This window comes from Oncorhynchus nerka, linkage group LG9b, assembly GCF_034236695.1.
Source record: "Oncorhynchus nerka isolate Pitt River linkage group LG9b, Oner_Uvic_2.0, whole genome shotgun sequence".
NCBI lineage: Eukaryota > Metazoa > Chordata > Actinopteri > Salmoniformes > Salmonidae > Oncorhynchus > Oncorhynchus nerka.
This window is the reverse complement of record NC_088424.1, coordinates 19,506,533-19,526,440: the sequence shown is the minus strand read 5'-3', so window position 1 is coordinate 19,526,440 and position 19,908 is coordinate 19,506,533. Positions and strand designations below refer to the sequence as shown.

Sequence of the window (19,908 nt, the reverse complement as noted above, 5' to 3'; positions counted from 1 at the left end):
GGGAAACCACCAATAAGAAGGATTCCCAGGCAAATGCTGCCAGAGACTTAGTCAATTATCTTGTCGGGAGCTGGAGAAATGAATGCAGCTGAAGTCCAAGCCCTTGGGGTCAGCTATTAACATTACACCTAATGCTTTTTTATCATTCAAGATAAAACATTTTGTCATGCACATGTGATAATAACGTATTAAAAATACTTTTCATATTTATAGGTAAGTGTACCTGACTTCAGTGAGCCTAGCTGTGGGGGAGCAGGGGGTGATAAAGGCAACGTCGGCTTTGGAAGTCTTCCTCCAAGTGCACGTCACCTGGTTGTGAAAGCTGAACAAGGTATTGTTTTATTTTTTATTTAACTAGGCAAGTCAGTTAAAGAACAAATTCTTATTTACAATGATGGCCTAGGAACAGTGGGTTAACCGCCTTGTTCAGGGGCAGAACGACAGATTTTTTCCTTGTCAGCTCTGGGATTCGGTTACCGGCCCAAGGCTTTAACTACTAGGCTACTTGCTGCCCCACTAGACTGTCCTGTATAGTCTGTTTTGTGAACTCTCGTTATATGGTGTCATAACTCATCTTGATGTTTAACTGTTGCTTCAGCGAATGCACCTTCTGGACCATTCCCAGGTGTCACTGGTTTGGGATATTCGGGAGGTGATAGTGGAGGCAATTATTCTGGGGGTTCTGGAAACAGCAATGCTCCATGGGATCGTGGGGACAATCTAAAGGACTATTCAAAGAGAGATGAGCAAGAGGCACAGGCAGTAGGACCTGTCAATTCACAATATTTATAAAGTGTTGTGGTTTCATGTCTATCATTAGCTATGTTTATGCTGAATTACATTTAATAGGCAACGTATTTGTAGTAATTCATGGTCTTCACACATGTTGTATTTTGACATGTTTATTTTCCCCTTCAAGACTCTGGAGTCTTGAGGAGGGAGATCTGAATGCAGGACTCCATGGCAACTGGACTTTAGAGAATGCCAAAGCCCGTCTGAACCAGTTTTTCCAGAAGGAGAAGAATCAAACCGATTACAAATACAGCCAAGTTGGGCCTGACCACAACAGGTCAAGTGGATATTTCAGCCTGGAAGTTGATCAGCTAGCCTGGTGGAACCAGCCTGAACTATGGTGTACCAGGCTGGTTCCAATTGGCTAGTGATCAAATTGTATTTGTCACATGGCCGAATACAACAGGTGTTGCCCTTACAGTGCAATGCTTACTTACAAGCCCTTAACCAACAATGTAGTTTAAAGAAAATACCTTAAAAAGTAAGAAATAAGAATAACAAGTCATTAAAGAGCAGCAGTAAATAACAATAGTGGGGCTATATAATAGCGGGTACCAGTACAATGTGCGGGGAACCGGTGTCAAGGTAATTGAGGTAATATGTATATGTAGGTAAAGTTATTAAAGTGACTATGCATCTATAGTAACAAGAGTATTAGCAGTGGGGGGTGGGGGCTTCCTCTGACACCGCCCGGCACAGAGGTCCTGGATGACCTCAACCAATACCTTGTACAATATTGATCCTATTTGAATTTAACTGGACTAAGTCATTCTTAATATAAAAAGAAGTGGACATGTGATGCCAGAATTCACAACATTACTTGTCAAGACATATGGTATCCTTTAGGCTGCACTAAAGTTGTCACATGGTTGCATCCACAATGGGGTATGGAATGGGCAGAGTATTGTGTGGTTTTGATTTCTGGTGTTACTTGTTCCACTAGGGGTGGGACAGTCTGGCTGTGGTGAACAGGTTGATTGTTGATTGAAGTCTGGTAGAAAAACATACGGGCTCCCTCAAGTTCTGATCAGAGTGGACAATGGATTACCAAGTTCTGGAGAAAAATGTAAGCGATGACAAAATTGTTTAGTGCCTCTCTGGAGATGACAAGTATGACTTTGCATGCCGATTAAGAAATACATTTGAATTTGTTTTGTAGAGATATTTGCCCGCGAGCATGGCTCTAACAAGAAGCTGGCGGCCCAGTCCTCTGCGCTGTCTATCGTCCGTCAACTTTACCATCTGGGTGTCATTGAGCCTTTTACTGGCATGACTAAGAAGAAAGAGGGGGAAATTGTAAGTAACGTGTTTTACTGCTGAAAAAAAATAGTTTCACTTTTTGGAGTACATTTGTTTAATAATACGACGTCTTCATGTTGTATGCTTTGTGTTTGTTCACCTTATTTCAACATCTGTCTCAAGGTTACAACAAAGTATGCAGCAAGTCTTTTTTAACCCTAGCGTTGAACCTTGGTGTCTTCACAGTTGGAAGCTTTTGAGGTGAATGTGGTGGATGATCTGCAACATCAGCTAAAGAGTATTGCCCAAGAACTGGGTGTTGTAATTCCACCTCCAGTAAGTCTAATTTATATGATTACATTTATTAACCTTTATACGGTTTCAATTAGTATCTGACCTGTGGCACAGAAAAGCAAGGTACTGTATGTGATTGATTTGAGTATGACTTTGAATATGAGGATTTGAGTTAAACATTTTGCCTGTCCCCCCCGCCACCTGATCCAAGTACCCCAGTGTCCCTAGTCCAAGGGAAGATGGCTGTGTTTGAGCCCTCCCAGAGACAAACCTTGGCCGTGGTGGTGCCCTGGTCCCCCTCCGCAAGTTAACTGGAACCCCTGGTCCAGCAGCAATATGGACGAGGGCCCACTAGCATTTGTGAGACAGACTTGTTTCTAGCTGTACATTTACTAAAAGAAATGCAACAATATATCTGTATTTTCTGTGGTTATTCTCTTCATAATGTGTCCTTACTTTCTCTAAAGTAAAGCAGTCTATTTTGTCATGGTAGACCTGCCATCCCATCTAAAAGTATCATTTCCCCCTAGTGCACCCCAGAGCAAATCAGCGCTGACCTCCAACATGAGCTGACCTGTCAATTGGAACAAGATCAAAGCCTACAGAAGGTGTTGTTGCCGTGACTTACTAGCTATTATCTTGATTTAGTGTTAAATTATGGTCTGTTGTGTCTGACTGACATGCAAAAACTTGTCTCCTAGGTCATTGGGGAGTGAGATGGGTTTCCAGTGAAGAAATTTGAGAGGGAGATCATGTCTGCTGTTCAGGGTAACTCAGTGGTGATCATTCGAGGGGCGACTGGCTGTGGCAAAACCACCCAGGTTCCCCAGTACATCCTGGATCAGTTCATCAAGAGTGGGAGGGCGTCCGACTGTAACATTATTGTAACCCAGGTAAAACTCTAAATGAAATATGCATGGACTTCCATGTTTGTGATAAGATAATGACTTCGTCTCCTTGGGACATTTTGGCAGTGTGTAAACGTTAAAATATATTACAAACAGAAACACAGGTCCAGGACATGTTCTGTGACATGAATGTGCATAGAATGTAAAAGTGCAGATGGCTTAATGACTGACTGCTTTATCACAGTGTCCTCCTTCCCTTCTTTCTCAGCCCCGTCGTATCAGTGCAGTGTCTGTGGCAGAGCGTGTTTCCTACGAGAGAGGAGAGGATGTCGGTAAGAGCTGTGGGTACAGTGTCCGCTTTGAATCCATCCTCCCACGGCCCCATGCCAGCATCATGTTCTGCACTGTTGGTAAGTGTCTCTCTAAATAGGTTATAACAAACTCTGAACACTGTAATACATGTGACAGAAAAATTGGAATCAGAGGACGTGACAAATAAACTCAAAACGGGGGAACGTTTACTGGTTGCTCAGGGGGTAAAGGGAAGTCAGATGTGTGGCATAAATTTGACTAGTTGTGGAAAGTACTGGAGATCAAGAAAGGTAAGGAGCAAACGCTTTGTGCATATTGTGTGTGCCAAACTGGTGCTGTTAGATTACAATATAATTTTCATGACCGTTTCAAACAATGTAAACAACACCAAATACATTCTATGCATAACAGAGTCTAATGTAAAACCTTTTATTACAGCAAAGATCAAAAACAGTTGCATTCATTTGTGAATGCAATATCCGAAATGGAGCGCTTTTGCCCTATTTATTGTGTACACTAATTATTCAATGGTCGCTTTATTTTACTTTAAAACTCAAATTCTTGATTGCATTTAAAATCATGATTGACTCGTATGCTGTGTGATGACATGAATGAATAAAAGATTGATTGATACAGTAGCCTATATAATTGAAATATAAGCCTAAGTAAGTTACGGTATTAAGACTAAACTGGACGTGCTCTGAGGCCTACAGCTCGATGGTTATACAAGGCTGCTATACTAAGCTTACTAATGATAATAACATTACTTATTATTATAATGATGATAATAATAGCAATATTAACAAGAAGTAGATCAAGGAAATACTAGGGTTATTATTTTATATATATATATATATATATATTTTTTTTGGAACAGTGCAAACAACACTAAATCAATTAAAAATAATACCAGAGAATTAAGTTGGGGTTTCCTCTCTCCTCACTTTTCTTACGTAATATAACCATATGTGCTACCGAAATTGTATGTCTTAGACTGATGGACTGTACCATCCCCATGGTTACACAATGGATCAGTCCATTCAGATGGGCACGAATCAGACAGGTGTCTTGAACACCATGATCTTTTTCTTTACTTTTTTTTGCTACTATTCGACTAAAGAAATCTAAGAAACAGCCTATCCACCAAACAGTCGATCATTCGACTAAATGGGGTCGGCGCTAAGCAGAAGACACATTGAATTGTTTTGATATTGTCATGTTAATATACAGTGCCTTCAAAAGTATTCAAACCCTTGACTTTTTCCACATTTTGTTACATTACAACCTTATTCTAAAAGGGATTAAATCGTTTTTCCCCATCAATCTATGTACAATACCCCATAATGACAAAGCAAAAAAGGGGTTTTAGAAATAAAAAAAATGGAAATATACATTTACATAAGTATTCAGACCCTTTACTCAGTATGTTGTTGATACACCTTCGGCAGCGATTACAGCCTCGAGTCTTCTTGCGTATGATGCTGCAAGCTTGGCAGACCTGTATTTGGTGATTTTTCTCCCATTTTTCTCTGCAGATCCTCTTAAGCTCTGTCAGGTGGATGGGGAGCATCGCTGCACAGCTGTTTTCTGTTCTTTTAAGAGATATTTGGTCTGAGCTCTGGCTAGGCAACTCAAGGACATTCAGAGACTTGTCCCGAAGCCACTCCGGCGTTGTCTTGGCTGTGTGCTTAGGGTCATTGTCCTGTTGGAAGGTGAGCCTTCGCCCCAATCTGAGGTCCTGAGCGCTCTGGAGGAGGTTTTCATCAAGGATCTTTCTGTACTTTGCGCCGTTCATCTTTGCCTCGATCTTGACTAGTCTCCCAGTCCCTGCCGCTGAAAAACATCCCCACAGCATGATGCTGCCACCACCATGCTTCACCGTAGGTATGGCGCCAGGTTTCCTCCAGACGTGACGCTTGGCGTTCAGGCCAAAGAGTTCAATCTTGGTTTCATCAGACCAGATAATCTTGTTTCTCATGTTCTGAGTCTGTAGGTGCCTTTTGGCAAACTCCAAGTGGGCAGTCATGTGCCTTTTACTGAGAAGTGGCTTATGTGGGGCGGCAGGGTAGCCTAGTGGTTAGAGCGTTGGACTAGTAACCGGAAGGTTGCAAGTTCAAATCCCCGAGCTGACAAGGTACAAATCTGTCGTTCTGCCCCTGAACAGGCAGTTCCTAGGCCGTCATTGAAAATAAGAATGTGTTCTTAACTAACTTGCCTAGTTAAATAAAGTTTTTTTTAATTTTTTTAAATGTCTGGCCACTCTACCATAAAGGCCTGATTGCTGGAGTGCTACAAAGATGATACAGGATTGTATCGAGGCACATATCTGTGGAATGGTACCAAAAATTGTCTGCAGCATTGAAAGTCTCCAAGAACATAGTGGCCTCCATCATTGTTAAATGGAAAAAAATTGGAACCACTAAGACTCTTCCTAGAGCTGTCCGCCCAGCCAAACTGAGCAATTGGGGCAGAAGGGCCTTGGTCAGGGAGGTGGCCAAGAACCTGATGCTCACTCTGACAGAGTTAGTATAGTTCCTTTGTGGAGATGGGAGAACCTTCCAGAAGGTTCTCCCATCTGGGAAATCTACGGATATTTCCTTCGACCTCATGGCTTGGTTTTTACTCTGACATGCACTGTCAAGTGGACCCTTATATACAGTTGTGCCTTTCCAAATCATGTCCAATCAATGTAATTTTCTACAGGTGGACTCCAATGAAGTTGTAGAAACATCTCAAGGATGATCAATGGAAACAGGATGCACCTGAGCTCCATTTCAAGTCTCATAGCAAAGGGTCTAAATTCTTATGAAAATTAGGTGTTTTTGTTTTTTTATAAATTTGCTAACATTTCTAAAAACCTGTTTTTGGTTTGTCATTATGTGGCATTGTGTGTAGATTGCAAAGTTTTTATTTCATCCATTTTAGAATAAGGCTGTAATTTAACAAAGTGTGCAAAAAGGGCTGTCTGAATACTTTCCGAAGGCTCTGTATAGCGTAAATTGATCTGTATTGCTCTATTTCTAGGTATGTTATTGCGGAAGCTGGAAACAGGTATTCGTGGGATCAGCCATGTGATTGTGGATGAAATCCACAAGAGAGACCTCAATGTGCGTATAGCTGATGATCCCCCAAATCAAAATCCTTAGGGGCAGTTATACAGATTGATCTTAGCCCTGGACTAAAAAGTTCACTAAATGGAGAATCTACATTGATAATTCTTTGTAGTCCAGGACTAGACCTGATCTGTGTCTGGGAAATCAGCCCTCGATGTACTATATATAGAGTAACTGTTTACTTTTCACAGACTGACTTCCTCATGGTGGTGCTGAAGGATGTGGTCCAGACATACCCAGAAGTGTGCATCATACTCATGTCTGCCACCATCGAAACCACCATGTTCAGAGAGTACTATTTCAACTGCCCCGTCATCGAGGTGTTTGGCCGCACATTCCCAGTACAAGGTAGGAGAGCTCAGTCAAATGGAGCTTGCACACTTTCTTAAATCAATCTAACCTTTATATGATCTAGTTTATGGGCTCGTAATGGACAGGTCTAAGGTGTTTCTAGCAAAGTTTCAATCTTTTCCAGAGTACTTTTTAGAAGATTGCATTCAGATGACTCATTTTATTCCTCCTCCGAATGATAGAAAGAGGAAGGAGGAGATGAAGAGGTATTGGACAATAATTTGTCCTCAGTATTGAGCACAGATGACCATTTCATTTAACCACAGTTTCTTGTTCAATGGAAGTGTGGTCTTTGTATATGTTTGACTTCCTCTTGTTTGTCACAGGCCAACTGTAATGTGATATGTGGGCCAGATTTCACCCCAGAGACAAAGCGCTCCATGACCAAGATGAATGAGAAGGAGACTCCCTTTGGGCTGGTGGAGGCCCTGCTGAAGTACATTGAGACCCTGCAGGTGGCCGGGGCCGTGCTCATCTTCCTGCCCGGCTGGAACCTCATCTACTCCATGCAAAAACACCTGGAGATGAACCCACACTTTGGTGTGTATTCTCGCTACTAGTCCCTTGTTCTACCATAAAAAAATGCTGTTGGTCACGATATTTGTATTGATATCAACAAATGCATCGTCATTTTAGTCTCAAATCTCCCGTTTTTCTGCCATATACATGCTGTTGGTCCTAATTGTAATGATAACAGTATATTGACTTGTTATTAATTTGGTTTCACCCAGGAAGTCAACGGAACCTGATTCTACCGCTCTACTCTCAGATCCCCAGAGAGGAGCAAAGAAGTGTATTTGAGCCTGTGCCTGAAAACATCACCATGGTCGGTCAGTCAGTCAGGCGTCCTAGGGTTTTTCCTGTATTGGTGTTTAATGTTGCTTATGTGTTATTAATATTTTATCCTTTTCATGTAATCTTGTCAACAAACATCGCAGAGACCATTATTACCATCAATGATGTAGTATACGTCATCGACTCATGAAAGTAAGTGCTTCTCACTTGATATACTGTACTTTGTGATCTGCTTTAATTAGATTCATTTTCATTGTATTGTATGGGAGTGTAGCTACTAATGACTAGGGTTGAATGGTGGAAACCGGGTTACCGGAATTTACTGCCCTAGACCACTCCCCTTTCCCGGGATAAATAACTTGAATATCGTTGCTGTAAATCAGTGCACGCGTGAGCACTCTCTCGCAGTCTTGCTTTATTTACTCAATTCAAATTGCATCCGAAATAGATAATCCTGTTCTAGATTATGTGTGTATACAGTGGGGCAAAAAAGTATTTAGTCAGCTACCATTTGTGCAAGTTCTCCCACTTAAAAAGATGAGAGGCCTGTAATTTTCATCATAGGTACACTTCAACTATGACAGACAAAATGAGAATAAAACAAATCCAGAAAATCACATTGTAGGATTTTTAATGAATTTATTTGCAAATTATGGTGGAAAATAAGTATTTGGTCAATAACAAAAGTTTATCTCAATTCTTTGTTATATACCCTTTGTTGGCAATGACAGAGGTCAAATGTTTTCTGTAAGTCTTCACAAGGTTTTCACACACTGTTGCTGGTATTTTGGCCCATTCCTCCCTGCAGATCTCCTCTAGAGCAGTGATGTTTTGGGGCTGTTGCTGGGCAACACGGACTTTCAACTCCCTCCAAAGATTTTCTATGGGGTTGAGATCCGGAGACTGGCTAGGCCACTTCAGGTCCTTGAGATGCTTCTTACAAAGCCACTCCTTCATTGCCCGGGCGGTGTGTTTGGGATCATTGTCATGCTGAAAGACTCAGCCACGTTTCATCTTCAATGCCCTTGCTGATGGAAGGAGGTTTTCACTCAAAATCTCACGATACATGGCTACATTCATTCTTTCCTTTACACGGATCAATCGTCCTGGTCCCTTTGCAGAAAAACAGCCCCAAAGTATGATGTTTCCACCCCCATGCTTCACAGTAGGTATGGTGTTCTTTGGATGCAACAGCATTCTTTGTCCTCCAAACACGACGAGTTGAGTTTTTACCAAAAAGTTATATTTTGGTTTCATCTGACCATATGACATTCTCCCAATCTTCTTCTGGATCATCCAAATGCTTTCTAGCAAACTTCAGACAGGCCTGGACATGTACTGGCTTAAGCAGGGGCACATGTCTGGCACTGCAGGATTTGAGTCCCTGGTGGCGTAGTGTGTTACTGACGGTAGGCTTTGTTACTTTGGTCCCAGCTCTCTGCAGGTCATTCACTAGGTCACCCCGTGTGGTTCTTGGATTTTTGCTCACCATTCTTGTGATCATTTTGACCCCAGGTGGTGAGATCTTGCGTGGAGCCCCAAATCGAGGGAGATTATCAGTGGTCTTGTATGTCGTCCATTTCCTAATAATTGCTCCCACAGTTGATTTCTTCAAACCAAGCTGCTTACCTATTGCAGATTCAGTCTTCCCAGCCTGGTGCAGGTCTCCAATTTTGTTTCTGGTGTCCTTTGACAGCTCTTTGGTCTTGGCCATAGTGGAGTTTGGAGTGTGACTATTTGAGGTTCTGGACAGGTGTCTTTTATACTGATAACAAGTTCAAACAGGTGCCATTAATACAGGTAACGAGTGGAGGACAGAGGAGCCTCTTAAAAAAGAAGTTACAGGTCTGTGAGAGCCATAAATCTTGCTTGTTTGTAGGTGACCAAATACTTATTTTCCACCATAATTTGCAAATAAATTCATTAAAAATCCTACAATGTTATTTTCTGGATTTTTTTTCTTCTAATTTTGTCTGTCATAGTTGAAGTGTACATATGATGAAAATTACAGGCCTCTCTCATCTTTTTAAGTGGAAGAACTTGCACAATTGGTGGCTGACTAAATACTTTTTTGCCCCACTGTACATACATACATTTTGGACACACCTTCTCATCCAAGGGTTTTTCTTTATCTCTACTATTTTCTACATTGTAGAATAATAGTGAAGACATCAAAACTATGAAAAAACACATGGAATCATGTAACAAAAAGGTGTTAAACAAATCAAAATATATTTTAGATTCTTCAAGTAGCCACCCTTTGCCTTGATGACAGCTTTGTACACTCTTGGCATTTTCTCAACCAGCTTCATGAGGAATGCTTTTCCAACAGTCTTGAAGGAGTTCCCACATATGCTGAGCACTTGTTCGCTGCTTTTCCTTCACGCTGCAGTCCAACTCATCCCAAACCATCTCAATCGGGTTGAGGTCAGGTGAGGTCATCTGATGCAGCACTCCATAACTCTCCTTGGTCAAATAGCGCTTACACATCCTGGAGGTGTGCTGGGTCATTGTCCTGTTGAAAAACAAATTATAGTCCCACTAAGTGCAAATGAAATGGGATGGTGTATAGCTGCAGAATGCTGTGGTAGCCATGCTGGTTAAGTGTGCCTTGAATTCTAAATAAACCACAGGCAGTGTCACCAGCAAAGCACCCCCACACCGTCACACCTCCTCCATGCATTACGGCGGGAACCACACATTCGAAGATCATCCATTCACCTACTCTGAGTCTCACAATGACACAGCGGTTGGAACCAAAAATCTCAAATTTGGACTCATCAGACCAAAGAACAGATTTCCACCGGTCTAATGTCCAATGCTCATGTTTCTTGGCCCAAGCAAGTGTTTCCTCTTATTGGTGTCCTTTAGTAGTGGTTTCTTTGCAGCAATTTGACCATGAAGGCCTGATTCACGCAGTCTCCTCTGAACAGTTGATGTTAAGATGTGTCTGTTACTTGAGCTCTGTGACGCATTTATTTGGGATGCAATTTCTGAGGCTGGTAACTAATGAACTTATCCTCTGCAGCAAGGTAACTTTGTATCTTCCTTTCCTGTGGCCGTCCTCATGAGAGCCAGTTTCATCATAGCGCTTGATGGTTTTTGCGACTACACTTGAAGAGACTTTCAAAGTTCTTGACATTTTCAGGATTGACTGACCTTCACGTCTTAAAGTAATGATGGACTGTCGTTTATCTTTGCTTAGTTGAACTATTCTTGCCATAATATGGACTTGGTCCTTTACCAAACAGGGCTATCTTCTGTATACCACCCCAACACAAATGATTGGCTCAAACACATTAAGAAGGAAAGAAACTCCACAAATTAACTTTGAACAAAGCACACCTGTTAAGCTGGTTGAGAGAATCCCAAGAGTGTGCAAAACTGTCATCAAGGCAAAGGGTGGCTACTTTGAATAATCTCAAATATATTTTGATTTGTTTAACAATTTTTTGGTTACTACACTATTCCATATGTGTTAGTTCATGGTTTTGATGTCTTCACTATTATTATACAATGTAAAAAATTGAGAAAAACCCTGGAATGAGTAGGTATGTATAAACTTTTGACTGGTACTGTATTTCAAAATGAAAATCAAATGTACTAGCCTAACTTTGTAGGCTGCATGTGCTGCACCAGAATCACATGTTCTCTCCCTCCTTTGTCAAGGTTTGAACGATGTGCATATTCCAGTCCATATAATACATTACAGTAATCCAGTTCCCACTCAAAAGGATTAGCCTACTGGAGCTAGTTTCAGTTATTTACCCAAGACAGCATATACAGTTCCTTCGGAAAGTATTCAGACCCATTTACTTTTTCCACGTTTTGTTACATTACAGACTTACTCTAAAATTGGTTAAATAAATGTTTTCCCTCAATTTACACACAATACTCCATAATGACAGAGCGAAAAAATGCACACAAAAAACGAACTCTTATTTACGTAAGTATTCAGACCCTTTACTATGAAACTTGCAATGGAGTTCAGGTGCATCCTGTTTCCATTGATCATTTATGAGATGTTTCTACAACTTGATTGGAGTCCACCTGTGGTATCAGGTATTCAATTGATTGGACATACACCTGTCTATATAAGGTCCCACAGTTGACAGTGCATGTCAGAGCAAAAACCAAGCCAGGAGGTTGACGGAATTGTCCGTAGAGCTCCGAGACAGGATTTTGCCGAGGTATAGATCTGGGGAAGAGTACCCAAAAACTTCTGCAGCATTGAAGGTCCCCAAGAACACAGTGGCCTCCATCATTCTTAAATGGAAGAAGTTTGGAACCACCAAGACTTCCTAGAGCTGGCCACACTGCCAAACTGAGCAATCGGGTGAGAAGAGCCTTGGTCAGGGAGGTGGCCAAGTACCCGATGGGAGAACCATCTCTGCAGCACTCCACCAATCAGGCCTTTATGGTAGAGTGGACAGACAGAAGCCACTCTTCAGTAAAAGGCACACGACAGCCAGATTGGCGTTTGCCGAACTGGGACGAATATTCAACCTTCCAAACAGGACAACGACGCTAAGCACACAGCCAAGACAACGCAGGAGTGGCTTTGGGACAAGTCTCTCAATGTCCTTGAGTGGCCCAGCCAGAGCCCAGACTTGAACCCGATCAAACATGTCTGGAGTGACCTCCCCATCTAACCTGACAGCTTGAGAGGATCTGAAGATAAGAATGGGAGAAACTCCCCAAATACAGGAGTGCCAAGCTTGTAGTGTCATACCCAAGAAGACTCAAGGAGTGCTTCAACAAAGTACTGAGTAAAGGGTCTGAATACCTATGTAAGTGTGAAAAAATACAGTTTTTGCTTTGTCGTTAAGGAGTATTGTGTGTAGATTGATGAGGAAAAAAATACAATTTAATCAATTTTAGAATATTGCTGTAACAAAATGTGGAAAAGGTTAAGGTCTGAATAGTTTTCCGAATGCACTGTAGTTAGCTACGCTTATGGGATTTTATTTTTCTGTTGTGCGTAATGTGCAGTAGCGTGCGTGTGTGTGTGTCAGATAACGGCACAATCATTTGGTATTTTTTGGGCTTGGGCTCATTAAATGTATTTAATGTATGGCTCAGTTAGTGTCAGGCTTAAATTTTCTATCAAAGCTCTAACAACCTCCAGACCCAGGCCAATTTTATATGCTTTATTATGCTTTTGAATGACACTTCCGGTTTTGGTAGAAAATACCGGGTTACCTGGGAGAAAAGTGATTTATTCTCGGGATGGAATGTTTGTAAAATACCGGCAAAATATTAAACCCTACGAATGACCGCCCATGATGGTGTGTTTTCTCTTAGGCAGAAAGTGAAGCTGTTCACGTCTCACAACAACATGACCAACTACGCCATGGTCTGGGGCGCCAAAACCAACCTAGAGCAGAGGAAGGGTCGGGCTGGCTTTTATCTGTGTAGCAGAGCACGCTTTGACAAGTACGTCTCTGCACCGCAACCTTCATTGAATTGAAGAGATGCCAAACGTCTGGGCCTGTATTCAAAAAGTCTCTCAGAGTAGGAGTGCTGATCTCGGATCAGGTCCCCCCTTCCATGTAACATATTAATTCTGATATAAAAGGCTAAACTGATCAGCACTACAACTCTGAGCTGCTTTATGGATATGGGCCCTGTTTATTCACTCTTACCCTTACTTGTATGTCAAACTATGATTTGGATTTGAAAAACACAAGTGAAGAATGTATGTTTCTGTGCTTACCCTTTTCTTCATTCCAGACTGGAGACCCATAATGACCCCTGAGATATTCCGTACTCCTCTCCACGAGGTAGCCCTGAGCATCAAGCTGCTGAGACTAGGATCCATTGGCCATTTCCTTTCCAAGGCCATCGAGCCCCCTCCCTTGGAAGCGGTTATCGCGGCAGAACACACACTGAGAGGTTAGTATTTTAGCTTTGACCTTAAAGCTAGAACCCTTAGTTGCTACATCCATTTTTGGACTGATAAATGCATGTATATTAAACACATTGATTCTTACAGAATAAAACTATAATGTTGACATCATGGATGGTCAGTCCTTTCATCCATAGCTCTGTCTATGAATTTGAGTGGTTACATTTCTCCAGGCCCATCCATCAGCTTTATGCCAACAGAGGTGGGGTAACCGCTTTATTGTTTCTATTGAGGTTCTAGCTTTAATAGATTTGTTTTTTTTCCCTCAAGTTCTAAATGAGGCCCATTGTGGTAAGCATTACCAACAACCTTGAATAGTGTTGGCATTTACGGTTCTTCAGTATTTTTCCACTAGAACTGGATGCCTTGGACACCAAGAGTTGACTCCACTTGGTCGGATCCTTGCAAAGCTTCCAATCGAGCCACGGCTGGGAAAGATGATGATTATGGGCTGCATTTTCAAGTGAGTGCTGCATCAGAAGTCATGCATGAATTTAGTAAAAATCCTCCCCTAAGATACTATTCACTATTGACAAATCGCTATACACATGCACTGTTTTGATTCCAATGAGAAATGGTTTTAGTAGTAGGTGCTTTCTCTGCTCTGCTTTCTAGTGTTGGAGATGCAGTGTGCACCATCTCCGCAGCGTCATGCTTCCCAGAGCCCTTCATCAACGATGGCAAGCGCTTGCGCTACGTGCACCGTAACTTTGCTGGAACCCGCTTCTCAGACCGGGTGGCACTGCTGTCAGTCTTCCAGGCTTGGGACGAGGTGAGTCCTGGCTTCATAGAAACATGCAACATGTACATCTAAAAAACAACCAATCCGCTCTTATGGATTAGAATGAAATGCTCCTATTCTCTCTCACTACCTGGAAAATGAAGGTTAGAAAGGCTTGTTAACTTCATTGTAGAATTTGGAGGTGAGAATGTGGAGTGCAGATTCTGTGAACACAAGAGGCTCAACATGTCCACACTGAGGATGACCTGGGAGGCCAAAGTGCAGCTGAAGGAGATCCTCATCAACTCTGGCTTCGCTGAGGGTAAATTGTCTGTCTCAAATGCCCTATGGATCCTGGGCAAAAGTAGTGCACTTTATTGGGAATAGGGTGCAATGTGAACACAATTTGTGTAGCTGTATTGGCATCATTTACAATCACATCTGAAATAGTTTACTGTTATTGTCTTTTTCTAAGAGTGCTTGTTGACACAGATGTTCAACAACGTTGGACCTGACCGTGGTCATCTCTCTCCTGACATACGGCTCCTATCCCAACGTGTGCTACCACAAGGAAAAGAGGAAGATTCTCACCACTGAGGGGCGCAATGCCCTCATCCATAAATGCTCTGTCAACTGCCCCTTCAGCAGCCAGGACATGACCTACCCATCACCGTTGTTTGTCTTTAGCGAAAAGGTAGGATCTCAAATTAGAAGTTGTCAATATCAACATAATATGAATATACTGGTGTGTCATAGGTTTACTATGCTATAGGTTGTGTACCGGTTATTTATGCGCTTAAATGTGAGCTAATGGGGTCACTCTGTCAGTGTTCGATGACAAGTTATGATTGTAAATTGGTGTACAATTCAGTCTGACTGCACCAACCAGTTAACACTACTACTACAGTTCATGACCACTCGTCTTTTGTTTTCCACCAGATCCGGACTCGAGCCATCTCCTCCAAAGGAATGACACCTGACAGCCCACTCCAGCTGATCTTATTTGCCGCCAAGAAATTCACATCAAACAGGGAAATCATTGAGCTGGATGATTGGTGAGTGTACCTACCATCTTTTAAAGTGGTGCAATAGTGGAAACATGTTTTTTCCTGCATGTTTACTTAGAATACTAAAAAGGGTTTTAGATTAAGCATAAATTGTGGGGTCAAGCAAATAAAACCACCACCGGTATTTACAGGATCAAACTGAAGATACCCCATGACGTGGCTGGTTGCATAGCTGCATTGAGGGCTGGAATGGAGGCCCTTGTTGTGGAAGTCATCAAAGACCCTGAGTACATCAGACAGCTGGACCCCACAAACGAGCGCATGCTCAACATCATCTGCCAAATCTCCAAGCCCTCCTCATCCGGCCTTAACCTCATGGTCAACAATCTACGGTAAGATCAACACGACTGACTTCTCAGCTCAGGGTAGTAGGAAAATATCGAGATTATGTCCCAAATGGCACACTTTTCACAACATAGTGCACTACTTTTGACCAAAGCTCTAGCAGCCATAGTCTGATAAGCATGACATACCATACATACTTGTAGTGGCATTATTGGATTAGTTTATGTAGGTTATCTGTGTAGGTTATCAACATTTGTGCACAGTATGATCTACTCCACTCAGTGAGTAGTAGCACAGCATATACCTTTTTTTAATAGTGAAATACAGTGGGGCAAAAAAGTATTTAGTCAGCCACCAATTGTGCAAGTTGTCCCACTTAGAAAGATGAGAGAGGCCTGTAATTTTCATCATAGGTACACTTCAACTATGACAGACAAAATGAGAAAAAAAATCCAGAAAATCACATTGTAGGATTTTTAATGAATTTATTTGCAAAGTATGGTGGAAAATAAGTATTTGGTCACCTACAAACAAGCAAGATTTCTGGCTCTCACAGACCTGTAACTTCTTTTTTAAGAGGCTCCTCTGTCCTCCACTCGTTACCTGTATTAATGGCACATGTTTGAACTTGTTATCAGTATAAAAGACACCTGTCCACAACCTCAAACAGTCACACTCCAAACTCCACAATGGCCAAGACCAAGGAGCTGTCAAAGGAGCTGTCAAAGGCTGTCAATGGAGCTGTCAAAGGACTGAATCTGCAATAGGTAAGCAGCTTGGTTTGAAGAAATCAACTGTGGGAGCAATTATTAGGAAATGGAAGACATACAAGACCACTGACAATCTCCCTCGAACTGGGGCTCCACGCAAGATCTCACCCCGTGGGGTCAAAATGATCACAAGAACGGTGAGCAAAAATCCCAGAACCACACGGGGGGACCTAGTGAATGACCTGCAGAGAGCTGGCACCAAAGTAACAAAGCCTTACCATCAGTAACACACTACGCCGCCAGGGACTCAAATCCTGCAGTGCCAGACGTGTCCCCCTGCTTAAGCCAGTACATGTCCAGGCCCGTCTGAAGTTTGCTAGAGAGCATTTGGATGATCCAGAAGAAGATTGGGAGAATGTCATATGGTCAGATGAAACCAAAATATAACTTTTTGGTAAAAACTCAACTCGTCGTGTTTGGAGGACAAAGAATGCCGAGTTGCATCCGAAGAACACCATACCTACTGTGAAGCATGGGGGTGGAAACATCATGCTTTGGGGCTGTTTTTCTGCAAAGGGACCAGGACGACTGATCCGTGTAAAGGAAAGAATGAATGGGGCCATGTATCGTGAGATTTTGAGTGAAAACCTCCTTCCATCAGCAAGGGCATTGAAGATGAAACGTGGCTGGGTCTTTCAGCATGACAATGATCCCAAACACACCGCCTGGGCAACGAAGGAGTGGCTTCATAAGAAGCATTTCAAGGTCCTGGAGTGGCCTAGCCAGTCTCCAGATCTCAACCCCATAGGAAATCTTTGGAGGGAGTTGAAAGTCTGTGTTGCCCAGCAACAGCCCCAAAACATCACTGCTCTAGAGGAGATCTGTATGGAGGAATGGGCCAAAATACCAGCAACAGTGTGTGAAAACCTTGTGAAGACTTACAGCAACGTCTGACCTCTGTCATTGCCAACAAAGGGTATATAACAAAGTATTGAGATAAACTTTTGTTATTGACCAAATACTTATTTTCCACCATAATTTGCAAATAAATTCATTAAAAATCCTACAATGTGATTTTCTGGAGAGAAAAAAAATCTAATTTTGTCTGTCATAGTTGAAGTGTACCTATGATGAAAATTACAGGCCTCTCTCATCTTTTCAAGTGGGAGAACTTGCACAATTGGTGGCTGACTAAATACTTTTTTGCCCCACTGCATGTCTGTTTTGAAAATCAAATACAGCTGGTTTACATATTTTTCTGTCTTTATCAGTTTTGGCGTTGGTCCACGTCCTCCTAAAATGGGCAGGTTTGATGGAAGTGGAGGAGGGTACAGAGAAGGAGGAAGAGGTGGCGGAGTGTAGGTGGTGGATACAGGGGGTGTCAGGGATATTAGAGCATGTACATTTTTGGATGTTGTATATAAAAATGCATAATATGATGTTTGTTTATTTGACTGTAATATTAGAAAAATGTCTACGGATGTTTTTGTTTTAGTTGTGCATTGTGTGACACCCCACCACCACCACTTTGAAGTCAAGGTTATTGGCCCACATATAATACTTTAACAATTTTAAGTCTTTGTTATATAGATCATCCATTCTCTGTATTATCTCTTAGACTGACTCGTTGGATTAGTTAGCGTTAAATATTTAATTTCATGAGCTTAATTTTGTCAGTGATTTATAACTTAAAGATGATCATTAAAGAAATCAATTCAATAAAATACTTGTCTCCAACACCGCCAGATTTCCTTTGCATTTCCTCTGAAGGCACAGGGGTAGCCTAGTGGTTAGAGCATTGGACTAGTAACCGAAAGGTTGCAAGTTCAAATCCCCGAGCTGACAAGGTACAAAATCTGTCGTTCTGCCCCTGAACAGGCAGTTAACCCACTGTTCCTAGGCTGTCATTGAAAATAAGAATTTGTTCTTAACTGACTTGCCTAGTAAAATAAAGGTAAAATAAAAAATAATAAAAAAGAGCACCATTTCGAAAAAAACATTTAATTAATTGTTCATATAAAGTGCACGTTTATGGGGCCAGTGCATAAAGAAAGCTTTTAACTTTACATTGAAATGGACATGAACACAAGAAAAATAATCGACTTAAGTAGTAACAGCTGTTACATGGCAAGATACTGAGCAAACAGCTACATTCAATAGTGAATTGTCTGTCAAAGGTCTGGTTACTTCAACTTGTTTTAACCATTGTGTACAACACATTTACGCTGCAATCCTAGACTCAGGAATCCACCCACATTTTGTGCAGCCTACATTGCCCTTTGTGTTGTACTCCAGTTTGTTGGTGGTGATCTCCAAGCTGAGTTTCTGCAGGGCCTTGGAAAGATGATCTGTCTTGTTCTTGTCCCCACTGGCTGTCTGCTCCAGGTCCTCACTCACTTTGTACAGATTGTCAGGAACAAGAATGGTCACGCCATACCCGTGGTTATCATGAATGTGGTTGTTGGTGAGCTTCAGTTGGGGCTGAGGGAGAAGCTGAATAGAAAGAACATTTCATGTTACTGATCAATCCTTGGTTTTCTACTTGAGTCGACATGAGTGAGGTTGTACACTATTTTCACTGAGGTGAAGCTTACAGCGTACACCTATTTAAATTAGGTCTGCTTTACTATGCCACATTTATTACACTTACTACAACACTATCACAGATTATCATGCTGCTGACAATCTAGGGTTCCTCCTAGCTTTAGTTGATTAATTTCCCCAGAATCACCACTTTCCCAAGAGAGTAAGCGGCGAAGGGAGAGGTTTTACTACACCCAAAATCTGTCCACAAAAACAGACCCACGAAGTGAGGATTTTTTGTATGGAGGTCAATGGGTGTTAAACTGTAATTGCCATTTTGCTAAGTATCAAATAGAAGTTCCATAATGGTTAGGTTGTTACGAATGCACTGATAAAAGTGGACGCACATGGCATTTTGACAACTTTGAAAAAAAAAAAACTATAGGCGTTGTCATAGCGGACATCATGTATATAACCCGTTTTAGCATGGACATTGTCAGCGAGGACTTCCATAATTTAAAAGTAGTAAACTGAGTCGGGATTCCTATGAGTTGGGAGCAATCAGCCAATGAAGAAAATTGACAGCTTCAAAATGGAGATAGCATGGGCAGCGCCATTGAGGCTAACAACGATTGCTATAATGGCAAAGATACAAAGATGAGTCCTCTATCCATCTCTATGGCTTGTTGTTCATATGGATATCTGCCCTCTCATTGGCTAGAAGGGCTCACCTGAGGACATATTTCAATTGTTAGAGTGGCACTTGACTTTCTGGTCAATATAATAGACCATCTTTGCTTCCCCTTAAAGCTGCAATATATTAACTTTTTGGGCGATATGGATAAGGCGTCTGAGATCCGACACTTATTGAAAGCAAGTCTAAGAAGCTGAAGAGCTGTTCTGTGTGCGCTATTTAAGTGTTTTCTGTTCTTACGTTTTGTTTTTGTGTC

At 41.7% G+C, this 19,908-nt stretch overlaps 1 pseudogene; it reads left to right on the top strand.

Annotated features, from left to right (window-relative positions):
- Positions 1–78: 78 nt before the first annotated feature.
- Positions 79–18,174, top strand: LOC115114844 (ATP-dependent RNA helicase A-like; annotated as a pseudogene).
- The last annotated feature ends 1,734 nt before the right edge of the window (positions 18,175–19,908 follow it).